Source organism: Pleurodeles waltl, chromosome 12, assembly GCF_031143425.1.
Source record: "Pleurodeles waltl isolate 20211129_DDA chromosome 12, aPleWal1.hap1.20221129, whole genome shotgun sequence".
NCBI classification, from domain to species: Eukaryota; Metazoa; Chordata; class Amphibia; order Caudata; family Salamandridae; genus Pleurodeles; species Pleurodeles waltl.
In genome coordinates this window covers 634,582,624-634,607,978 of record NC_090451.1, presented here as the reverse complement: position 1 = coordinate 634,607,978, position 25,355 = coordinate 634,582,624, and the positions used below count along the sequence as shown (strand labels likewise).

Here is a 25,355-nt window from a genome sequence, read left to right as displayed (position 1 = left end):
AGGTTTCCCTAGGTGCCGGCTGAGCTAGAGGCCAAAATCTACAGGTAGGCACTTCGCAAAAAACACCTCTGTTTTCTTCCAAAAATGTGGATGTGTCCACGTTGCGCTTTGGGGCGTTTCCTGTTGCGGGCGCTAGGCCTACCCACACAAGTGAGGTATCATTTTTATCGGGAGACTTGGGGGAACGCTGGGTGGAAGGAAATTTGTGGCTCCTCTCAGATTCCAGAACTTTCTGCCACAGAAATGTGAGGAACATGTGTTTTTTTAGCCAAATTTTGAGGTTTGCAAAGGATTCTGGGTAACAGAACCTGGTCCGAGCCCCGCAAGTCACCCCATCTTGGATTCCCCTAGGTCTCTAGTTTTTAGAAATGCACAGGTTTGGTAGGTTTCCCTAGGTGCCGGCTGAGCTAGAGGCCAAAATCTACAGGTAGGCACTTCGCAAAAAACACCTCTGTTTTCTTCCAAAAATTTGGATGTGTCCACGTTGCGCTTTGGGGCGTTTCCTGTCGCGGGCGCTAGGCCTACCCACACAAGTGAGGTATCATTTTTATCGGGAGACTTGGGGGAACGCTGGGTGGAAGGAAATTTGTGGCTCCTCTCAGATTCCAGAACTTTCTGCCACAGAAATGTGAGGAACATGTGTTTTTTTAGCCAAATTTTGAGGTTTGCAAAGGATTCTGGGTAACAGAACCTGGTCCGAGCCCCGCAAGTCACTCCATCTTGGATTCCCCTAGGTCTCTAGATTTCAGAAATGCACAGGTTTGGTAGGTTTCCCTAGGTGCCGGCTGAGCTAGAGGCCAAAATCTACAGGTAGGCACTTCGCAAAAAACACCTCTGTTTTCTTCCAAAAATTTGGATGTGTCCACATTGCGCTTTGGGGCGTTTCGTGTCGCGGGCGCTAGGCCTACCCACACAAGTGAGGTATCATTTTTATCGGGAGACTTGGGGGAACGCTGGGTGGAAGGAAATTTGTGGCTCCTCTCAGATTCCAGAACTTTCTGCCACAGAAATGTGAGGAACATGTGTTTTTTTAGCCAAATTTTGAGGTTTGCAAAGGATTCTGGGTAACAGAACCTGGTCAGAGCCCCGCAAGTCACTCCATCTTGGATTCCCCTAGGTCTCTAGATTTCAGAAATGCACAGGTTTGGTAGGTTTCCCTAGGTGCCGGCTGAGCTAGAGGCCAAAATCTACAGGTAGGCACTTCGCAAAAAACACCTCTGTTTTCTTCCAAAAATTTGGATGTGTCCACATTGCGCTTTGGGGCGTTTCCTGTCGCGGGCGCTAGGCCTACCCACACAAGTGAGGTATCATTTTTATCGGGAGACTTGGGGGAACGCTGGGTGGAAGGAAATTTGTGGCTCCTCTAAGATTCCAGAACTTTCTGCCACAGAAATGTGAGGAACATGTGTTTTTTTAGCCAAATTTTGAGGTTTGCAAAGGATTCTGGGTAACAGAACCTGGTCAGAGCCCCGCAAGTCACTCCATCTTGGATTCCCCTAGGTCTCTAGATTTCAGAAATGCACAGGTTTGGTAGGTTTCCCTAGGTGCCGGCTGAGCTAGAGGCCAAAATCTACAGGTAGGCACTTCGCAAAAAACACCTCTGTTTTCTTCCAAAAATTTGGATGTGTCCACGTTACGCTTTTGGGCGTTTCCTGTCGCGGGCGCTAGGCCTACCCACACAAGTGAGGTATCATTTTTATCGGGAGACTTGGGGGAACGCTGGGTGGAAGGAAATTTGTGGCTCCTCTAAGATTCCAGAACTTTCTGCCACAGAAATGTGAGGAACATGTGTTTTTTTAGCCAAATTTTGAGGTTTGCAAAGGATTCTGGGTAACAGAACCTGGTCCGAGCCCCGCAAGTCACCCCTCCTTGGATTCCCCTAGGTCTCTAGTTTTCAGAAATGCACAGGTTTGGTAGGTTTCCCTAGGTGCCGGCTGAGCTAGAGGCCAAAATCTACAGGTAGGCACTTCGCAAAAAACACCTCTGTTTTCTTCCAAAAATTTGGATGTGTCCACGTTGCGCTTTGGGGCGTTTCCTGTCGCGGGCGCTAGGCCTACCCACACAAGTGAGGTATCATTTGTATTGGGAGACTTGGGGGAACGCTGGGTGGAAGGAAATTTGTGGCTCCTCTCAGATTCCAGAACTTTCTGCCACAGAAATGTGAGGAACATGTGTTTATTTAGCCAAATTTTGAGGTTTGCAAAGGATTCTGGGTAACAGAACCTGGTCCGAGCCCCGCAAGTCACTCCATCTTGGATTCCCCTAGGTCTCTAGATTTCAGAAATGCACAGGTTTGGTAGGTTTCCCTAGGTGCCGGCTGAGCTAGAGGCCAAAATCTACAGGTAGGCACTTCGCAAAAAACACCTCTGTTTTCTTCCAAAAATTTGGATGTGTCCACATTGCGCTTTGGGGCGTTTCCTGTCGCGGGCGCTAGGCCTACCCACACAAGTGAGGTATCATTTTTATCGGGAGACTTGGGGGAACGCTGGGTGGAAGGAAATTTGTGGCTCCTCTCAGATTCCAGAACTTTCTGCCACAGAAATGTGAGGAACATCTGTTTTTTTAGCCAAATTTTGAGGTTTGCAAAGGATTCTGGGTAACAGAACCTGGTCAGAGCCCCGCAAGTCACCCCATCTTGGATTCCCCTAGGTCTCTAGTTTTCAGAAATGCACAGGTTTGGTAGGTTTCCCTAGGTGCCGGCTGAGCTAGAGGCCAAAATCTACAGGTAGGCACTTCGCAAAAAACACCTCTGTTTTCTTCCAAAAATTTGGATGTGTCCACATTGCGCTTTGGGGCGTTTTCTGTCGCGGGCGCTAGGCCTACCCACACAAGTGAGGTACCATTTTTATCGGGAGACTTGGGGGAACGCTGGGTGGAAGGAAATTTGTGGCTCCTCTCAGATTCCAGAACTTTCTGCCACAGAAATGTGAGGAACATGTGTTTTTTTAGCCAAATTTTGAGGTTTGCAAAGGATTCTGGGTAACAGAACCTGGTCCGAGCCCCGCAAGTCACCCCATCTTGGATTCCCCTAGGTCTCTAGTTTTCAGAAATGCACAGGTTTGGTAGGTTTCCCTAGGTGCCGGCTGAGCTAGAGGCCAAAATCTACAGGTAGGCACTTCGCAAAAAACACCTCTGTTTTCTTCCAAAAATTTGGATGTGTCCACGTTACGCTTTGGGGCGTTTCCTGTCGCGGGCGCTAGGCCTACCCACACAAGTGAGGTATCATTTGTATTGGGAGACTTTGGGGAACGCTGGGTGGAAGGAAATTTGTGGCTCCTCTCAGATTCCAGAACTTTCTGCCACAGAAATGTGAGGAACATGTGTTTATTTAGCCAAATTTTGAGGTTTGCAAAGGATTCTGGGTAACAGAACCTGGTCCGAGCCCCGCAAGTCACCCCATCTTGGATTCCCCTAGGTCTCTAGTTTTCAGAAATGCACAGGTTTGGTAGGTTTCCCTAGGTGCCGGCTGAGCTAGAGGCCAAAATCTACAGGTAGGCACTTCGCAAAAAACACCTCTGTTTTCTTCCAAAAATTTGGATGTGTCCACGTTGCGCTTTGGGGCGTTTCCTGTCGCGGGCGCTAGGCCTACCCACACAAGTGAGGTATCATTTTTATCGGGAGACTTGGGGGAACGCTGGGTGGAAGGAAACTTGTGGCTCCTCTCAGATTCCAGAACTTTCTGCCACAGAAATGTGAGGAACATGTGTTTTTTTTAGCCAAATTTTGAGGTTTGCAAAGGATTCTGGGTAACAGAACCTGGTCCGAGCCCCGCAAGTCACCCCATCTTGGATTCCCCTAGGTCTCTAGTTTTCAGAAATGCACAGGTTTGGTAGGTTTCCCTAGGTGCCGGCTGAGCTAGAGGCCAAAATCTACAGGTAGGCACTTCGCAAAAAACACCTCTGTTTTCTTCCAAAAATTTGGATGTGTCCACGTTATGCTTTTGGGCGTTTCCTGTCGCGGGCGCTAGGCCTACCCACACAAGTGAGGTATCATTTGTATTGGGAGACTTGGGGGAACGCTGGGTGGAAGGAAATTTGTGGCTCCTCTAAGATTCCAGAACTTTCTGCCACAGAAATGTGAGGAACATGTGTTTTTTTAGCCAAATTTTGAGGTTTGCAAAGGATTCTGGGTAACAGAACCTGGTCCGAGCCCCGCAAGTCACCCCTCCTTGGATTCCCCTAGGTCTCTAGTTTTCAGAAATGCACAGGTTTGGTAGGTTTCCCTAGGTGCCGGCTGAGCTAGAGGCCAAAATCTACAGGTAGGCACTTCGCAAAAAACACCTCTGTTTTCTTCCAAAAATTTGGATGTGTCCACGTTGCGCTTTGGGGCGTTTCCTGTCGCGGGCGCTAGGCCTACCCACACAAGTGAGGTATCATTTGTATTGGGAGACTTGGGGGAACGCTGGGTGGAAGGAAATTTGTGGCTCCTCTCAGATTCCAGAACTTTCTGCCACAGAAATGTGAGGAACATGTGTTTATTTAGCCAAATTTTGAGGTTTGCAAAGGATTCTGGGTAACAGAACCTGGTCCGAGCCCCGCAAGTCACTCCATCTTGGATTCCCCTAGGTCTCTAGATTTCAGAAATGCACAGGTTTGGTAGGTTTCCCTAGGTGCCGGCTGAGCTAGAGGCCAAAATCTACAGGTAGGCACTTCGCAAAAAACACCTCTGTTTTCTTCCAAAAATTTGGATGTGTCCACGTTGCGCTTTGGGGCGTTTCCTGTTGCGGGCGCTAGGCCTACCCACACAAGTGAGGTATCATTTTTATCGGGAGACTTGGGGGAACGCTGGGTGGAAGGAAATTTGTGGCTCCTCTCAGATTCCAGAACTTTCTGCCACAGAAATGTGAGGAACATGTGTTTTTTTAGCCAAATTTTGAGGTTTGCAAAGGATTCTGGGTAACAGAACCTGGTCCGAGCCCCGCAAGTCACCCCATCTTGGATTCCCCTAGGTCTCTAGTTTTTAGAAATGCACAGGTTTGGTAGGTTTCCCTAGGTGCCGGCTGAGCTAGAGGCCAAAATCTACAGGTAGGCACTTCGCAAAAAACACCTCTGTTTTCTTCCAAAAATTTGGATGTGTCCACGTTGCGCTTTGGGGCGTTTCCTGTCGCGGGCGCTAGGCCTACCCACACAAGTGAGGTATCATTTTTATCGGGAGACTTGGGGGAACGCTGGGTGGAAGGAAATTTGTGGCTCCTCTCAGATTCCAGAACTTTCTGCCACAGAAATGTGAGGAACATGTGTTTTTTTAGCCAAATTTTGAGGTTTGCAAAGGATTCTGGGTAACAGAACCTGGTCCGAGCCCCGCAAGTCACTCCATCTTGGATTCCCCTAGGTCTCTAGATTTCAGAAATGCACAGGTTTGGTAGGTTTCCCTAGGTGCCGGCTGAGCTAGAGGCCAAAATCTACAGGTAGGCACTTCGCAAAAAACACCTCTGTTTTCTTCCAAAAATTTGGATGTGTCCACATTGCGCTTTGGGGCGTTTCCTGTCGCGGGCGCTAGGCCTACCCACACAAGTGAGGTATCATTTTTATCGGGAGACTTGGGGGAACGCTGGGTGGAAGGAAATTTGTGGCTCCTCTCAGATTCCAGAACTTTCTGCCACAGAAATGTGAGGAACATGTGTTTTTTTAGCCAAATTTTGAGGTTTGCAAAGGATTCTGGGTAACAGAACCTGGTCAGAGCCCCGCAAGTCACTCCATCTTGGATTCCCCTAGGTCTCTAGATTTCAGAAATGCACAGGTTTGGTAGGTTTCCCTAGGTGCCGGCTGAGCTAGAGGCCAAAATCTACAGGTAGGCACTTCGCAAAAAACACCTCTGTTTTCTTCCAAAAATTTGGATGTGTCCACATTGCGCTTTGGGGCGTTTCCTGTCGCGGGCGCTAGGCCTACCCACACAAGTGAGGTATCATTTTTATCGGGAGACTTGGGGGAACGCTGGGTGGAAGGAAATTTGTGGCTCCTCTCAGATTCCAGAACTTTCTGCCACAGAAATGTGAGGAACATGTGTTTTTTTAGCCAAATTTTGAGGTTTGCAAAGGATTCTGGGTAACAGAACCTGGTCAGAGCCCCGCAAGTCACTCCATCTTGGATTCCCCTAGGTCTCTAGATTTCAGAAATGCACAGGTTTGGTAGGTTTCCCTAGGTGCCGGCTGAGCTAGAGGCCAAAATCTACAGGTAGGCACTTCGCAAAAAACACCTCTGTTTTCTTCCAAAAATTTGGATGTGTCCACGTTACGCTTTTGGGCGTTTCCTGTCGCGGGCGCTAGGCCTACCCACACAAGTGAGGTATCATTTTTATCGGGAGACTTGGGGGAACGCTGGGTGGAAGGAAATTTGTGGCTCCTCTAAGATTCCAGAACTTTCTGCCACAGAAATGTGAGGAACATGTGTTTTTTTAGCCAAATTTTGAGGTTTGCAAAGGATTCTGGGTAACAGAACCTGGTCCGAGCCCCGCAAGTCACCCCTCCTTGGATTCCCCTAGGTCTCTAGTTTTCAGAAATGCACAGGTTTGGTAGGTTTCCCTAGGTGCCGGCTGAGCTAGAGGCCAAAATCTACAGGTAGGCACTTCGCAAAAAACACCTCTGTTTTCTTCCAAAAATTTGGATGTGTCCACGTTGCGCTTTGGGGCGTTTCCTGTCGCGGGCGCTAGGCCTACCCACACAAGTGAGGTATCATTTGTATTGGGAGACTTGGGGGAACGCTGGGTGGAAGGAAATTTGTGGCTCCTCTCAGATTCCAGAACTTTCTGCCACAGAAATGTGAGGAACATGTGTTTATTTAGCCAAATTTTGAGGTTTGCAAAGGATTCTGGGTAACAGAACCTGGTCCGAGCCCCGCAAGTCACTCCATCTTGGATTCCCCTAGGTCTCTAGATTTCAGAAATGCACAGGTTTGGTAGGTTTCCCTAGGTGCCGGCTGAGCTAGAGGCCAAAATCTACAGGTAGGCACTTCGCAAAAAACACCTCTGTTTTCTTCCAAAAATTTGGATGTGTCCACATTGCGCTTTGGGGCGTTTCCTGTCGCGGGCGCTAGGCCTACCCACACAAGTGAGGTATCATTTTTATCGGGAGACTTGGGGGAACGCTGGGTGGAAGGAAATTTGTGGCTCCTCTCAGATTCCAGAACTTTCTGCCACAGAAATGTGAGGAACATGTGTTTTTTTAGCCAAATTTTGAGGTTTGCAAAGGATTCTGGGTAACAGAACCTGGTCCGAGCCCCGCAAGTCACCCCATCTTGGATTCCCCTAGGTCTCTAGTTTTCAGAAATGCACAGGTTTGGTAGGTTTCCCTAGGTGCCGGCTGAGCTAGATGCCAAAATCTACAGGTAGGCACTTCGCAAAAAACACCTCTGTTTTCTTCCAAAAATTTGGATGTGTCCACGTTACGCTTTGGGGCGTTTCCTGTCGCGGGCGCTAGGCCTACCCACACAAGTGAGGTATCATTTTTATCGGGAGACTTGGGGGAACGCTGGGTGGAAGGAAATTTGTGGCTGCTCTCAGATTCCAGAACTTTCTGCCACAGAAATGTGAGGAACATCTGTTTTTTTAGCCAAATTTTGAGGTTTGCAAAGGATTCTGGGTAACAGAACCTGGTCAGAGCCCCGCAAGTCACCCCATCTTGGATTCCCCTAGGTCTCTAGTTTTCAGAAATGCACAGGTTTGGTAGGTTTCCCTAGGTGCCGGCTGAGCTAGTGGCCAAAATCTACAGGTAGGCACTTCGCAAAAAACACCTCTGTTTTCTTCCAAAAATGTGGATGTGTCCACGTTACGCTTTGGGGCGTTCCCTGTCGCGGCCGCTAGGCCTACCCACACAAGTGAGGTATCATTTTTATCGGGAGACTTGGGGGAACGCTGGGTGGAAGGAAATTTGTGGCTGCTCTCAGATTCCAGAACTTTCTGCCACAGAAATGTGAGGAACATGTGTTTTTTTAGCCAAATTTTGAGGTTTGCAAAGGATTCTGGGTAACAGAACCTGGTCCGAGCCCCACAAGTCACCCCATCTTGGATTCCCCTAGGTCTCTAGTTTTCAGAAATGCACAGGTTTGGTAGGTTTCCCTAGGTGCCGGCTGAGCTAGAGGCCAAAATCTACAGGTAGGCACTTCGCAAAAAACACCTCTGTTTTCTTCCAAAAATTTGGATGTGTCCACGTTACGCTTTGGGGCGTTTCCTGTCGCGGGCGCTAGGCCTACCCACACAAGTGAGGTATCATTTTTATCGGGAGACTTGGGGGAACGCTGGGTGGAAGGAAATTTGTGGCTGCTCTCAGATTCCAGAACTTTCTGCCACAGAAATGTGAGGAACATCTGTTTTTTTAGCCATATTTTGAGGTTTGCAAAGGATTCTGGGTAACAGAACCTGGTCCGAGCCCCGCAAGTCACTCCATCTTGGATTCCCCTAGGTCTCTAGTTTTCAGAAATGCACAGGTTTGGTAGGTTTCCCTAGGTGCCGGCTGAGCTAGAGGCCAAAATCTACAGGTAGGCACTTCGCAAAAAAAACACCTCTGTTTTCTTCCAAAAATTTGGATATGTCCACATTGCGCTTTGGGGTGTTTCCTGTCGCGGGCGCTAGGCCTACCCACACAAGTGAGGTATCATTTTTATCGGGAGACTTGGGGGAACGCTGGGTGGAAGGAAATTTGTGGCTCCTCTCTGATTCCAGAACTTTCTGCCACAGAAATGTGAGGAACATGTGTTTTTTTAGCCAAATTTTGAGGTTTGCAAAGGATTCTGGGTAACAAAACCTGGTCCGAACCCCGCAAGTCACCCCTCCTTGGATTCCCCTAGGTCTCTAGTTTTCAGTAATGCACAGGTTTGGTAGGTTTCCCTAGGTGCCGGCTGAGCTAGAGGCCAAAATCTACAGGTAGGCACTTCGCAAAAAACACCTCTGTTTTCTTCCAAAAATTTGGATGTGTCCAGATTGCGCTTTGGGGCGTTTCCTGTCGCGGGCGCTAGGCCTACCCACACAAGTGAGGTATCATTTTTATCGGGAGACTTGGGGGAACGCTGGGTGGAAGGAAATTTGTGGCTCCTCTCTGATTCCAGAACTTTCTGCCACAGAAATGTGAGGAACATGTGTTTTTTTAGCCAAATTTTGAGGTTTGCAAAGGATTCTGGGTAACAAAACCTGGTCCGAACCCCGCAAGTCACCCCTCCTTGGATTCCCCTAGGTCTCTAGTTTTCAGAAATGCACAGGTTTGGTAGCTTTCCCTAGGTGCCAGCTGAGCTAGTGGCCAAAATCTACAGGTAGGCACTTCGCAAAAAACACCTCTGTTTTCTTCCAAAAATTTGGATGTGTCCACGTTGCGCTTTGGGGCGTTTCCTTTCGCGGGCGCTAGGCCTACCCACACAAGTGAAGTATCATTTTTATCGGGAGACTTGGGGGAACGCTGGGTGGAAGGAAATTTGTGGCTCCTCTCAGATTCCAGAACTTTCTGCCACAGAAATGTGAGGAACATGTGTTTTTTTAGCCAAATTTTGAGGTTTGCAAAGGATTCTGGGTAACAGAACCTGGTCCGAGCCCCGCAAGTCACCCCATCTTGGATTCCCCTAGGTCTCTAGTTTTCAGAAATGCACAGGTTTGGTAGGTTTCCCTAGGTGCCGGCTGAGCTAGAGGCCAAAATCTACAGGTAGGCACTTCGCAAAAAACACCTCTGTTTTCTTCCAAAAATTTGGATGTGTCCACGTTACGGTTTGGGGCGTTTCCTGTCGCGGGCGCTAGGCCTACCCACACAAGTGAGGTATCATTTTTATCGGGAGACTTGGGGGAACGCTGGGTGGAAGGAAATTTGTGGCTCCTCTCAGATTCCAGAACTTTCTGCCACAGAAATGTGAGGAACATGTGTTTTTTTAGCCAAATTTTGAGGTTTGCAAAGGATTCTGGGTAACAGAACCTGGTCCGAGCCCCGCAAGTCACCCCATCTTGGATTCCCCTAGGTCTCTAGTTTTCAGAAATGCACAGGTTTGGTAGGTTTCCCTAGGTGCCGGCTGAGCTAGAGGCCAAAATCTACAGGTAGGCACTTCGCAAAAAACACCTCTGTTTTCTTCCAAAAATTTGGATGTGTCCACGTTACGCTTTGGGGCGTTTCCTGTCGCGGGCGCTAGGCCTACCCACACAAGTGAGGTATCATTTTTATCGGGAGACTTGGGGGAACGCTGGGTGGAAGGAAATTTGTGGCTCCTCTAAGATTCCACAACTTTCTGCCACAGAAATGTGAGGAACATGTGTTTTTTTAGCCAAATTTTGAGGTTTGCAAAGGATTCTGGGTAACAGAACCTGGTCCGAGCCCCGCAAGTCACTCCATCTTGGATTCCCCTAGGTCTCTAGTTTTCAGAAATGCACAGGTTTGGTAGGTTTCCCTAGGTGCCGGCTGAGCTAGAGGCCAAAATCTACAGGTAGGCACTTCGCAAAAAACACCTCTGTTTTCTTCCAAAAATTTGGATGTGTCCACGTTACGCTTTGGGGCGTTTCCTGTCGCGGGCGCTAGGCCTACCCACACAAGTGAGGTATCATTTTTATCGGGAGACTTGGGGGAACGCTGGGTGGAAGGAAATTTGTGGCTCCTCTCAGATTCCAGAACTTTCTGCCACAGAAATGTGAGGAACATGTGTTTTTTTAGCCAAATTTTGAGGTTTGCAAAGGATTCTGGGTAACAGAACCTGGTCCGAGCCCCACAAGTCACCCCATCTTGGATTCCCCTAGGTCTCTAGTTTTCAGAAATGCACAGGTTTGGTAGGTTTCCCTAGGTGCCGGCTGAGCTAGAGGCCAAAATATACAGGTAGGCACTTCGCAAAAAACACCTCTGTTTTCTTCCAAAAATTTGGATGTGTCCACGTTGCGCTTTGGGGCGTTTCCTGTCGCGGGCGCTAGGCCTACCCACACAAGTGAGGTATCATTTTTATCGGGAGACTTGGGGGAACGCTGGGTGGAAGGAAATTTGTGGCTCCTCTCAGATTCCAGAACTTTCTGCCACAGAAATGTGAGAAACATGTGTTTTTTTAGCCAAATTTTGAGGTTTGCAAGGGATTCTGGGTAACAGAACCTGGTCCGAGCCCCACAAGTCACCCCATCTTGGATTCCCCTAGGTCTCTAGTTTTCAGAAATGCACAGGTTTGGTAGGTTTCCCTAGGTGCCGGCTGAGCTAGAGGCCAAAATCTACAGGTAGGCACTTCGCAAAAAACACCTCTGTTTTCTTCCAAAAATTTGGATGTGTCCACGTTGCGCTTTGGGGCGTTTCCTGTCGCGGGCGCTAGGCCTACCCACACAAGTGAGGTATCATTTTTATCGGGAGACTTGGGGGAACGCTGGGTGGAAGGAAACTTGTGGCTCCTCTCAGATTCCAGAACTTTCTGCCACAGAAATGTGAGGAACATGTGTTTTTTTTAGCCAAATTTTGAGGTTTGCAAAGGATTCTGGGTAACAGAACCTGGTCCGAGCCCCGCAAGTCACTCCATCTTGGATTCCCCTAGGTCTCTAGTTTTCAGAAATGCACAGGTTTGGTAGGTTTCCCTAGGTGCCGGCTGAGCTAGAGGCCAAAATCTACATGTAGGCACTTCGCAAAAAACACCTCTGTTTTCTTCCAAAAATTTGGATGTGTCCACGTTACGCTTTGGGGCGTTTCCTGTCGCGGGCGCTAGGCCTACCCACACAAGTGAGGTATCATTTTTATCGGGAGACTTGGGGGAACGCTGGGTGGAAGGAAATTTGTGGCTCCTCTCAGATTCCAGAACTTTCTGCCACAGAAATGTGAGGAACATGTGTTTTTTTAGCCAAATTTTGAGGTTTGCAAAGGATTCTGGGTAACAGAACCTGGTCCGAGCCCCACAAGTCACCCCATCTTGGATTCCCCTAGGTCTCTAGTTTTCAGAAATGCACAGGTTTGGTAGGTTTCCCTAGGTGCCGGCTGAGCAAGAGGCCAAAATCTACAGGTAGGCACTTCGCAAAAAACACCTCTGTTTTCTTCCAAAAATTTGGATGTGTCCACGTTACGCTTTGGGGCGTTTCCTGTCGCGGGCGCTAGGCCTACCCACACAAGTGAGGTATCATTTTTATCGGGAGACTTGGGGGAACGCTGGGTGGAAGGAAATTTGTGGCTCCTCTCAGATTCCAGAACTTTCTGCCACAGAAATGTGAGGAACATGTGTTTTTTTAGCCAAATTTTGAGGTTTGCAAAGGATTCTGGGTAACAGAACCTGGTCCGAGCCCCGCAAGTCACCCCTCCTTGGATTCCCCTAGGCCTCTAATTTTCAGAAATGCACAGGTTTGATAGGTTTCCCTAGGTGCCGGCTGAGCTAGAGGCCAAAATCTACAGGTAGGCACTTCGCAAAAAAAACCTCTGTTTTCTTCCAAAAATTTGGATGTGTCCACGTTGCGCTTTGGGGCGTTTCCTGTCGCGGGCGCTAGGCCTACCCACACAAGTGAGGTATCATTTTTATCGGGAGACTTGGGGGAACGCTGGGTGGAAGGAAATTTGTGGCTCCTCTAAGATTCCAGAACTTTCTGCCACAGAAATGTGAGGAACATGTGTTTTTTTAGCCAAATTTTGAGGTATGCAAAGGATTCTGGGTAACAGAACCTGGTCCGAGCTCCGCAAGTCACCCCTCCTTGGATTCCCCTAGGTCTCTAGTTTTCAGAAATGCACAGGTTTGGTAGGTTTCCCTATGTGCCGGCTGAGCTAGAGGCCAAAATCTACAGGTAGGCACTTCGCAAAAAACACCTCTGTTTTCTTCCAAACATTTGGATGTGTCCACGTTGCGCTTTGGGGCGTTTCCTGTCGCGGGCGCTAGGCCTACCCACACAAGTGAGGTATCATTTTTATCAGGAGACTTGGGGGAACGCTGGGTGGAAGGAAATTTGTGGCTCCTCTCAGATTCCAGAGCTTTCTGCCACAGAAATGTGAGGAACATGTGTTTTTTTAGCCAAATTTTGAGGTTTGCAAAGGATTCTGGGTAACAGAACCTGGTCCGAGCCCCGCAAGTCACCCCTCCTTGGATTCCCCTAGGTCTCTAGTTTTCAGAAATGCACTTTGGGGCGTTTCTTGTCGCGGGCGCTAGGCCTACCCACACAAGTGAGGTATCATTTTTATCGGGAGACTTGGGGGAACATAGATTAGCAAAACAAGTGTTATTGCCCCTTATCTTTCTCTACATTTTTTCCTTCCAAATATAGGAGAGTGTGTAAAAAAGACATCTATTTGAGAAATGCCCTGTAATTCACATGCTAGTATGGTCACCCCGGAATTCAGAGATGTGCAAATAACCACTGCTCCTCAACACCTTATCTTGTGCCCTTTTTGGAAATACAAAGGTTTTCTTGATAGCAATTTTTTACTCTTTATATTTCAGCAAATGAATTGCAGTGTACCCGGTATAGAATGAAAACGCACTGCAGGGTGCAGCTCATTTATTGGCTCTGGGTTCCTTGGGTTCTTGATGAACCTACAAGCCCTATATATCCCCGCAACCAGAGGAGTCCAGCAGACGTAACGGTATATTGCTTTCGATAATCTGACATTGCAGGGAAAAGTTACAGAGTAAAACGTAGAGAAACATTTATGTTTTTTTCACCTCAATTTCAATATTTTTCTTTTTCAGTTGTTATTTTCTGTAGGAAACCCTTGTAGGATCTACACAAATGACCCCTTGCTGAATTCAGAATTTTTTTCTACTTTTCAGAAATGTTTAGGTTTCTGGGATCCAGCATTGGTTTCATGCCCATTTCTGTCACTGACTGGAAGGAGGCTGAAAGCACCAAAAATTGCAAAAATGGGGTATGTCCCAGTAAAATGCCAAAATTGTGTTGAAAATTTGGGTTTTCTGATTCAAGTCTGCCTGTTCCTGAAAGCTGGGAAGCTGCTGAGTTTAGCACCGCAAACCCTTTGTTGATGCCATTTTCAGGGGAAAAACCACAAGCCTTCTTCTGCAGCCACTTTTTCCAATTTTTTTGAAAAAAACGAAATTTTCAATGTATTTTGGCCAATTTCTTGGCCTCCTTCAGGGGAACCCACAAAGTCTGGGTACCTCTAGAATCCCTAGGATGTTGGAAAAAAAGGACGCAAATGTGGCTTGGTTAGCTTATGTGGACAAAAAGTTATGAGGGCCTAAGCGCGAACTGCCCCAAATAGGCAAAAAAAGGCCTGGCACAGGAGGGGGAAAAGGCCTGGCAGCGAAGGGGTTAATGATTTGTTGTTGCGCATTTGCTTATTAATTGTAGGCCTTAAATTAGTGAGGTTTGGGCCTCCGTATTTCACAGCCTTATCTTAAACTGCAATGTCTGAATAAAAACGTGAATTCATTGTTTAAAAAATAAAGATGTATTGTTCACGCTGAAGTTGAACATGTAGCAGTAGCCTTTAACTTTCTCATGAGAACTGCTTGCTAGAGTGTTCTGTATTAGTATAGTTAGTTTGTAGACTTGATGCGTGAAACAGAGATGTTCCCAGGAACTAACAATGGACGCACTGACTACAGTATGGGTGGATGCAAAGAAAGTTACCTAACGAGCCGGATGATGGGAATGGGAGAAGAGCCAATTGTCGACTTGTGAAAGACAGTTTAGTTATATATTTTGATTTAAAGCTAAATTCTAATTGGATTGACTGTAAACGCATGATTTTCAGTTACAATGTGGGAAGTTCTTTAGGTGATTTTGACTTAACCCGACGACACAGAGGAAAAACGTCACTACTTCTTGGGTCATTCGCATTGCCATTCTCATTCTATTTTGTTTGGGAGCTGAGCAGTTCCTGATGACTTATTCTTAACTTTAACTTTGAAGCTTGATGGCTAAATAATTTGATGCTGCCCTGAGAGATTGCTTTTAATGGTTCAGATTGCGTAGAGACCCCTGTGTCTGAACCATCCCCTTTCATTGCCCTTTGATGAAGAAGACCAGACGGATGCCCAACTGATAAAGAGAATTGCAGCTTGCCAATCCATATTGAGAAGAGGTATAACATAATGTAATTGTCTTGGTTATAAATATTATTTGTTGTTCTATGCACCAACCGCTATTTGTTAGAGCCATAGTTAGATGTTTTCCAAATTTACATTTTGACTAAGCTGTTTTTGCATGAAGCCCAAACATGCTATTCTAATCTGAAGGACAGATAGGGAATCAGAGAAGATGCTAACTGACCAAAGAAAATAATTTGTATTTGTGCACTTGCTGAACTAAATGTATGCTATATCTACTGCACAGTTATTCTTTTTGCTGATTTGTACCATGATTCTAAATTGTTTGACAGTCAACACGTTAATGAAATTGAGATTTTTAAGAAGATTTAGTCAACCTGTGCTATTTGTGTATGTCTATCAGTTGATTTTGAGATTGACTTAGGTGATCTTAGCATTGTTAATCTAAGGAAACAAACATTTTAACTTTTACTAAATGGTGTGGTTATTCATCACTAAATGTGTCATGGTGCATGATAATGAATGAATCTTAAAAGTCTTGTTGATGATTATTGATTATGTTATTGTATTTTGCTTTGAGTTTACAAACTTATGGTGGGAACTACATTGACATAGTCAAAAGGTTCATCGACCTATAACTTGTCGCCTTATCTATTAACATATAACGACTAAATAAGGACTGACGTGCTAAAACCCTCTTGCCTGCATCAATACCTCCCCACTTAGGGCATTATATTTACCATTCATGGGTACTCACCCTCTTCCAGGAAGTCTGGGCTATCCATTATTTCTGTAGTTTTATAGTTCAACGCTCAGGGGCCAATAGAGTTAACAAAATACTTTGTGGTTGTGAGTGGTGAGACTTGGTCCTTAGAGAAGGATGTTCATATATCCCTGGAGCTGAATTCAAGTGAACAATGACCATCTGCAGAACACCTACGTACGTGTGTGTATGTAATCCTTGGTTTATCTGGAGGTTGCGTATATGTCTTCTTTTGTCTATAAATGTATGCTATGAGTGTCCAGCTATAGAAATAAATAAACAGTGTAAATACATCAATATACTTTGGATGGAACAACTGTGCATTTAACTACTGTATTTACCCATTCATACATGGAACTACTCACATGCATATCTGAGAAATTATTGTTGTTTGTGTATTATGGATATTCGCATATCTGTGAATATCCTTAGATTGATCTTGATATAGTTATATTGATCACTCTCCATTTCTATTGCTTAAACTATCACATTGACTGGCTCTCTCGAAGCTGCAAGAGTAGTTCGGGAGCTATATAAATACAATTATGCTACTGTACTATGCATTATGCAGATAAACTGCTTCAGAAGTATAGGAGACTGAGGTAAGTATGAAAGCTTGCAGACCTATAGGACAAGGCAGGCACGAGCCCTGCGGAAGGAGGCCACGCTTTATCAAGTCATTGGGCGAGACAATCAGGTGAGGGGCGAGTGCCTGGAAGGTACAGATGTCAGGGAATGGCAGTTACAGAATAATGATAGGCACGAGGAGAGGCAGCAGGAAATGGAGGATGAAGAAAGGTACAAGTGGTGGAAAGCGGGCACAATCAAGGGGTGTGATTGGTACATTTGTTATTGTCTTTATATCGTTTTGTAGCACAGTACACGGCAGTGAGTGAATGTGGACTTTATTCACCCACAGTGGTGTAGGGTGACAGCTGACCCAATTTTCCTGTAGAGTCCTCGCTATTAGACACATTGGGCCCTAGTCATAAAGTACAGTACAGTAAAGTAAATTTACGCTTGCACAAGTTTTCTTTGTTTCCCCTTTTGATAGGGTCATATTATATAGGAGACAGTGCTATGCTATATTTAAAGATTCAGTACAGCAGGGAGGCAATTTACAGCCAACAATTCTCTTCAGGCTAGTCCTTTTCCTTTGTTAGTAATTCCCCAATTAATGTGGCTCTTTTTCAGGTTATTCAGGTCTCCTCTGCAAAGAACGGCGGGAAGGCTCTGGAAGCAGAAAAGAGAAGAAAAGAACTGGTTCAGGTAAGTGTCCTGTGCAATTTTTATATCAGTTATTAATAAGGCATGAAAAGAGGGAGGGCTTGTGGAGATGAGGGGCTCGTTGTGTGCCACCACAAGTTGTGTAAAGTCACCATTTTGTGCCCCTTCTTCCATTCGGTTCTATCTTCGCCTCCAGGTAACTCTTGCGTATAGTGGGCCGCTTGTGAGTTAATGTGCACTTGAAAAATGGAGTAGCTCTCCGTGGTCTACTCAGGTAGGCTTTTTCCCCTCCACACCTTCCCTCCCGCACTCCCTACCCTCCTCAATTGCGGGTGTATTTGACTGCGTAAGCAATGACGTACGTGACCGAGCCACGTCCCTCCTGGGACGCAGCTGGCTCCTTCGCATCTCCCGGGTCTTGCCGCCTCGCTTCGTGGGGGTCTTGTCTCTCCCATTGTGGCAGCTCGCGATACCTTCGTCGCCTCCTCTCTGTCGCATCTCTTCTTGACTTCCTAGCCATACAAATCCAGAATCAGCGACCAAGACAACACCGTAAGTACACCCACTTAGCACACACTGGAGGGAAGGCCATTAGTGCACACCCACACACAACACAAAACCCCACCACGGCTGGCCACGCCCACACACACGCAAACATGCACCTGTACCAACACACACCATGTCCAACATACACATGCCATACACACACCACACTGCACACACACACCACCGCCACTGTCAGACACATCCACAAACAACACCCCAGAGTCACATAACCACAACAGCATCGTAACCACACAAACACATTGGCAGAGAGGCACAACGCACACCTCCACAGAAAAATACATACTGACAGCAACACGTAACAACAGCACACAACCAATACAAACAATAAAACTGCCAAACATGTCACATCACACGCCATGTCCACCCAACACACAAAGTACATCACAGATGCATCACAACACACACACCACAACCACACAATGCCACACAACACATCACAAGTCCATAGCACAACTCACCCCCACAACTCGTGCATTTACACAAACACATCACATACACTGAAGACACACACCAAATCGCACATATACAACACATACATCTGGAAAGAAAGGCAGGACAAGTATATAAACCTTGACACCAACAGGTGACTGGTGCAGATATATTAAAATCATTTCTTCATGAAATATATAAACCTAATACAACATAGGCCCACAGGGCAGTCCAAAAGTGCCCATTGCCCCAGACACACTGGGCAGAGTTTCTAGCCCGCAACTTGACTCCTGACTGCAAAGTGGCCTCCACATGGCAAGGGCATCAATGGGGCATGCAGGCACCTCAGGGGTGACTGGGGGGGTGGGAGGTGGTTTGGGTTTTGGAGGGAGGTCCTTTGGTTTAAGTTTGGAAGGGGGGTCCTTAGGTTTGGGTTTTAGAGGGGGGTCTTTTCAGTTTGGCTTTGGGAGGGGGGTCCTTAGATTTTGATTTTGAGGGGGGGGCTTTCACCTTCGTATGGCCCTTTGGAGGAGGGTCCTTGCCTTTAGAGGAATGGTAGTCTTTGGTGGGGGAGGGGCATGGGCAGTACCAGGGGGGCCATGGGAGGACTGGGAGGCAGAAGGATTGGGCTTGGGGAGGGCATGAGGGTGCTTGGGGGAAAAAGGAACATGGTCAGTGGGAGGGAAGAGGGGAAACTCATAAAGGAATCATTTTTTAGGGACACAATGGTGGTCAAGGGAAAAACAGGTGGGAGTGGAGAGAGCGGGAGTGGTTGAGAGGTGTTTTGATATGTGCCTTGGGTGCAGGTGCATGGGTTGAAGCCATGCTTGTGCTGGGTGTCTGTTGGGTGGGTGAGTGCATGCGTTTAGGTGTCTTGGGAGGAGTGGGGAAGGAGCTGCAGAGAGATGACAGCATGGATGTGTGAGTGTCTGTTGGGGTGGTGCCTGCAGGTAAGGTGGATGTGCTGCATGTGAGGGTGTTGGTAGTTGTGGTGAGTGCACATGTGGTGAATGGGGTAGATATATGCAAGTCTGCTATTGTGGTGACAGTGGGCATGAGGGGACTAGTGGGTGGATCTGGGAGTGTTGATGTGGTGAAAGCAGGTGTGAGTGGTGTCGTATCTGTGAGGAAGGAGGTGGTGGGGGAGTCTGTGTAGGGAGTGGATCTTGTTGTGTCTGCATGTGTCTGCTGTCTGTGTGCATGTGCATAGCGGTGGTGGGACTTATGGTGCCTGTGTTTGGTCTTTGCGAACCGTGTCTGTTGAGGTGGAGGAATGCTGGTCTGTGTGCTTTGGATGGGCGTGGGGAGATCTGGGATCTGGAACAGGTAGCTGGAGGGGGAACGGAAGACGAAGGGACACTGGCTGCCATCAATGAGGAGGCCAGAGTCTGAAAGGATCTCTGCAGGCCAGTCAGGGCACTGTGAATGCCTTCTAGGAAGGCATTTGTCTACTGCATCTGTGATGCCAGATCCTGGATGGCATTCACAATGGTTGACTGTCCCACGGAGATGGACCTCAGGAGGTCAATAGCCTCTTTATTGAGGGCAGCAGGGCTGACTGGGGCAGAGGCAGAGGTGCCTGCGGTAAAGGAGACGCCCATCCTCCTGGGTGAGCAGGCATGGGCAACTGGGTGGGGAGCTACAGGGAAGGCGGTGCTGGTAAGGGGGGTGGCGTACAAGGATGGTCCCAGACGGGTCCGCCATCACCGGGGAGCATCAATCGGAGGAGGAATCCGAAGAGGATGTTGTAGAACCGGTCTCCCCGTGGCACTCCCCTCGCCCTCTGTCCCACTGGTCCCCTCGGCTCCACGTGTCTCAGCCTCCTGGGTCCTGTGGCCTGCTGCTTCACCACTAGCCAGTGACCCTTCTCCTTTGCCTGAAGATGCTGATCCATACAAAGACAGGAGAGGGAGGGAGGGTTGGCGAGGAGAGAAAGAAAGGGTGCAATAGGTCAATACCTACACATCATCCACACATACTGACAACCAAAAAATCTGCTGGTATACCATGTCATTGCATACCTTTACATTGACATGCACAACTTTGCCTAATCAGAGGGTAACAGAAGCTATGCACACTAATCCAACTAATGTGGGAACATTGGCAGCTTTGACTACATGAAGGGTCTGACAATGCACACTAGCACAGTACTTGGCACATACCCATGGTCGTTTACACAGACCTACACTGTACTCCTATCTCTAACGATTCCTGCATGGCAAGGTAGCATGCCAACAAATCCATAAACAATGTGGCCAGTAACATTTTGTCCCCTGCAGCCATCTACACCAACAGTGTGAGGTAGCTGATTGAGATCACATCAATTACCTCTGTCATAATGGCAAACCATTACTGTTGGCAATACATGGCACCTCAGGTACACTGATGCCGGTGGAAGGTGCTGGCTTCCCAAAAGATGACAAATGTCAGGAGATAATATCCAACAATAAAGTTCCAACCCTCTTGGGTCGCCATCTGCATGGTTCTGGCAGACATAACCAATACAAATCCTGCCAGAGTGGCTCATACCCATAGCCGATGAGCAACTACCAATGATCTACACTACATGTACCCACTAGTAGGCTACCCAAACCCATACATCCCTACCATTAGGGAGGTGTGAGTGCGTACTTACCCCTTTGTGGCTGCTATGCTGCCCTGAAGCGCCCATCAACCTGAGGGTAGGTGACTGCCAAAATGCGGGCCATTAGGGGAGTCAGTGTCCGACAGGCACCCCTCCCTCTTTGGGAGGACATCCCCAGCTGGGCCTCTGTGGTCTTTTGGGCTCAGCGTTTCAGGTCCTCACACCGCTTTCTGCAGTGGGTGCTCTGCTGGACATGGACCCCCAGGGTCCGAACTTGCTTGGCAATGGCAAGCCAAATCCCCTTCTTCTGATGTGTGCTGAACTGCATGGGTGACACAGACAGAAGAAGGATGTAGAGTGGCATCACACCAAAAGCAGTGGACTGCACACATCAGACACATCTCATGACCACACAAACATGTCTTTACAGCACTAACACAGCTACTCCTTTGCCATATGCATGCATCCACTCTGTGTGAGTCATCTCCACGCTTTTCAACCCCACATACATCACTACCAGACAGGACAGGATCACTGGATTCACCTGCTGCTCTGGTGCCCCATACAACTGTCCATGCAGGAGTAGGACCCCGTCCACAAGCTTCTCCAGTTCCTCCTGGGTGAAGGCAGGGGCCCTACCTCCTGAAGGATGTAGCATAATGGCTCCCACAGACCGAACACAACAGCTCACGCAGTAGAGGTCTTGCTTGCACAAGTGTCAGGAGTCAAGTGAGCTATGCAACACAAAATGGCGGTCTTGGCCCCAGCGTACAAGACCGTTACTGCCGGCGATGATCATCATTTGCCCCAGTCTCCCACAGGCAACAATGTTAGCTAATGAGGAGTTGCACGGTGGTTGCGTCCGCCTACTGCCATGACGACTAACGCTGGTCAGAATTAGGTCACTTCCCTCTGTCCTGTGCTTCCAGGATAGGCGGCTGCCATTTGACTTGCAGGTAGTGTATTTTAGGTGCCTGATAACTGCGTCATGTATGATTTTCAGTGACATGTGCATAGATTAACCATTGTACATACATCAAAGCAAGGTTCACACATGTGACATTCATGGATAGCATAGTTAGTGTACAGATGACTATGACACAACATGTGCAGTCACTTGCTGCCTCATAGACAGCCTAACCAAATGTGTGTAACCAAGCTACATGTATGGTGTTAGGTGGCATTTGAAATGTCGACATCAGTGTGTGGGTTTTCCTCTCTCTCATATCTAGATACCGTGCAATGAGGAGAGTGAGACATGCACCGGTGTACCGGCTGCTAGTCGACCTTGCTACCCTGGAAGAAAGACACATCATTTAGACCTATCTTCTGAACCGTCAGACCATCCGTAGTCCCTATGCCATCCCTCCCACAGTACAGGTCTTATCTGTGCTACACTTCCTTGCCTCAGGCTTGTTCCAGATGACAGTGGGCTTGGCAGCAGGGATGTCACAGCCTATGTTCAGAATAGTGTTGAATGATGTACTGTGTGCTTTACTCAAACACCTGGACAGCTACATCAGGTTCCCCCAACGTGCGGATTTGGCCACTGTTAAATCGGACTTCTTTGCTAAGGGACATGTCCCTCATGTGATTGGGGCCATAGATGGCACCCACATTCCCAGGCTCAGTGAACAAGGGAAAGGAACAGAAAAAGCTTCGACTCCATCAATATCCAGGTGGTGTCTCGCTGACCAGTACATCTCCCAAGTGGAGGCCATGTTTCCTGGATCTGTGCATGACTCCTAGACCCTGAGGAACAGCAATGTCACACACATGATGGCACAACTACAGAGACAGAGGGTCTGGCTCGTTGGTATGTATCCAAAAGTATGTGTGCAACTCGAATGACACCTCTCTTCACATTCTACCCTGTGTCTCTACCTGTATTGTGATAGGTCCAACCTTTGTGCACAAAGGTGACTATGGCTATTCTAACCTTCCGTGGCTGCTGACAACAGTGAGGTATCCAACAATAGGTGGGGAAAACCAGTTCAATGAGGCCCAAGGCAGGACGAGGCGTGTCACTGAGAGGACCTTTGGGCTGCTAAATGCGAGATTTCGTGTCTGCACATCTCAGGAGGTGCCCTACTCTACAGACCACTGAAGATCTGCCAGATCGTAGTTGCCTGCTGCATATTACACAATCTGGCTCTGAGATGTCACATACCATTACTGGATGTTGAGGAGGTGGCAGTTGGACCTGTGGCTGATGATGGTGACATAGACACCTATGAGGAGGCAGCTGATGAGGATGCAGCTGACTCTAAGACAGAGCTGATCCAACAATACTTCCAATGATCTAAAGGCATGTGTTAAATGTCATGCATGTGACCAGTACTCCTGTATGCCTTGTGACATAGCTCCTCCTCGTGTGTGCCATAAGTGGAGGTGTTAAGTGCAGCTATCCCTCTAATTGGGTTTGTGGCAATAACATATTGCCCATCAGGGAGGTGTTACTGTTCATATGTCAGTGCTATGTTTACTGTGCTGTTGGCTGCCATCATATCTGCAAGGGATTGGTTATATTGTATGGTCCCAGTAATACAGTGTCAACTGCAAAAAGACTGGCGAGCACAGTTTTGTTAGCAGTATAGCAACTAATCCTCAATGTACACAATGGACAGATATGGGAGCTAACTCATATTGACAGTGAAACTTGGCATTAGTTGGGTACTGTGAGCTGTGGGTGATGGATTATTGGGAATGGATGTCTTGAAAATGTGGGTCTGCTATGGTATCTTGTGTTCACATGCCACTTGGGTAATCGCACTAGGGGGGACGACAATGTACTGCATGTGTGTTGGCTGGGCAACACTGACTCCTATCTTGATGGTTGTCCCTGTCTTGATGAATTTGCAGGTAATTTTGGTGGTGCTACTCTGGTTCCTGCCTTGACTGGTGGATCCCTTGACACAGGATTTGAGGATGAGTCTGTTCTGCAACCACACTTGCTGCATGTGGCTCCCACTTCTGTCCATCTTACTGACTTTTGCTGGTCAATGGTTTGAGTAATCTGACATACTGTACAACCGTTAATTCATACATTACAATAAACACACAAAAGCAGTATCTGTGCTCAACGATGTTTATTGTTATTTACAGGTGCAACGGGTGATCATTGGGGTCATGGTGGTCGAAATCATCAGAGCAGTTGTCCCAGCTGTAGGTAGTACAGGTCCAGTATCCAAAGGCCATGAGAAAATAGAGAGATGACATTGGACAATGAAGAAGGTGTGTCAGTGGAACACCAGGAAGAATGTTCAGGAGAGTCTCACTTCTTGGCAGTGGCCTTGGCATTGGGATCCACTCCTGTAGGATGTGTGGATGGACAACCTCATTTGTGGGGGGTTCTTTAGCTACAGATGGAGGGGTGCTAGTAACCTGTGGTTCTCTTGCATGGCCTCCATTCCACTAGCTGAGGCGGAAGTGGATGGCATAGATGGTATGTGGCTAGTGGAAGGAGCCTGCTGGTGGGAGGAGGATGCACGCAGGATGAATGTCAGTTCCTTGAGCACCCCTGCAATGGAGACCATCGTGGCATTGTGAGTGCCGCTGCTGCACTTTGTACTCTGCCACTGCTGCATGGCCTCCTGGTGGTATTCCCTCTGCAGCCTCTGGTTCTCCTGCAAGGTGGAGAGTATCTGGCCCATCTTGTTCTGGGATTGCTGCTATGCTCACACGACTTGGGAGATGTCCTCCTGGCCTGTCCTTTCCCTTGGGTGCCCCATCTCCTGTCCCACAGGGGCCCTCCCACTGGCCCTAGACCCCTGTGCCTGTGCCCCTTGCACAGTGTGCCCACTCCTAGCTACACCAGGACCTTCATTGTCTTGGGTTTGAGGGGTAGACTCCGGTCCCTGTACCTTGGGGCACAATGCTGATTGAACATTCCTTTGAGCATTCCTTGGGACACAGGTTTCGGGATGAGGGGTTGGCTGTGTTGTTGTTGCAACAGAGGTGGGAGTCTCAAATGTGGGCAGGGTGAGGCTGGTGGTGAACTGACCAAATGTCCCAGATGGGCCAGGTAAGTCATCAATGTCCAGACATCCAGAGCTGTAGACCTCACTGGAGCTTCATCCTGGGGAGGGCAGTCTGTCTCTGGCATCCTCTGCAGGGTGGCAGTGGCAGGGGTACCTATGGATGGAGAGGGGAAGAGTTACATGGTGGAGATGTACTTGTTCCTGTCATAATTCTGGTGCATACAGTGACTTGACGTGGATTTCTGTGATGACAATGATAGATGCGGCATTGCAGACATTGTTTGTGGGTGATGGATTGTGGAATTGGTTCCATGTTCTATGTTCCATGGTGTGTTTTGGATTGTGGATAGCATAGCTGTCATTGCCATATAGTGGTACGCAGTCGAAGCATTCAGTTGTCGTAGCTAGTGCGATGGTTTTAGGCGCAGGTGTTCCACTGAGAAGTGGTACTAGCAGCTTTTCATGTATAGGGAGTGATGCATTGTGGGAGTTGTAGTGCTTGCCATTGTGAGTGCTATCTGTGACCTAGGGAAGGACTGTGTGGGGATGGTGGTAGTGGGGTGGTGCAGCATGCTGGAGAGGGGCACTGGGTGATTGAGTGGGGGAGGAAGTGTGAGGTTGATAGAATTGGGGAGTGATAGGGTGGTGGGGACACATGCTCTACAGAAGCCTTTGGTGGCAGGGTAGTGTTAGTGACTTACCAGACTACAGTCCTCTGGTTATTCCAGTCAGGCCCTCAGGATGCAAGCTGGCCAAGACCTTCTGCTCCCATGATGTGAACTCTGGGGGAGGAGGTGGAGGCCCAACGCCAGTCTTGTTGATGGCAATCTGGTGTTGTGATGCCATGAAATGCACCTTCCCCCGTAGCTCATTCCACCTCTTCCTGATATCCTCCGTTG

The 25,355-nt window shown here is 47.9% G+C and overlaps 2 protein-coding genes across 4 annotated transcripts in view; one reads left to right on the top strand and one right to left on the bottom strand.

Moving 5' to 3' along the window:
• S100A1 (S100 calcium binding protein A1) overlaps nt 1-25,355 on the bottom strand; it is a 714,879-nt gene that overhangs the window by 439,093 nt on the left and 250,431 nt on the right. The gene's annotated exons all lie outside the window — the stretch shown is intronic.
• Nucleotides 1-25,355, top strand: part of LOC138268445 (protein S100-A16-like) — a 246,522-nt gene that overhangs the window by 156,748 nt on the left and 64,419 nt on the right. Inside the window, exon 1 of one of the 3 annotated variants that reach the window (XM_069218086.1) lies at nt 16,874-16,938. The exons of the other annotated variants lie outside the window; for them this stretch is intronic. The gene's annotated coding sequence lies outside the window, so the exon portion shown is untranslated. Of the gene's footprint in view, nt 1-16,873; nt 16,939-25,355 lie in introns of those variants that run through there. 3 annotated transcript variants of the gene reach the window in all.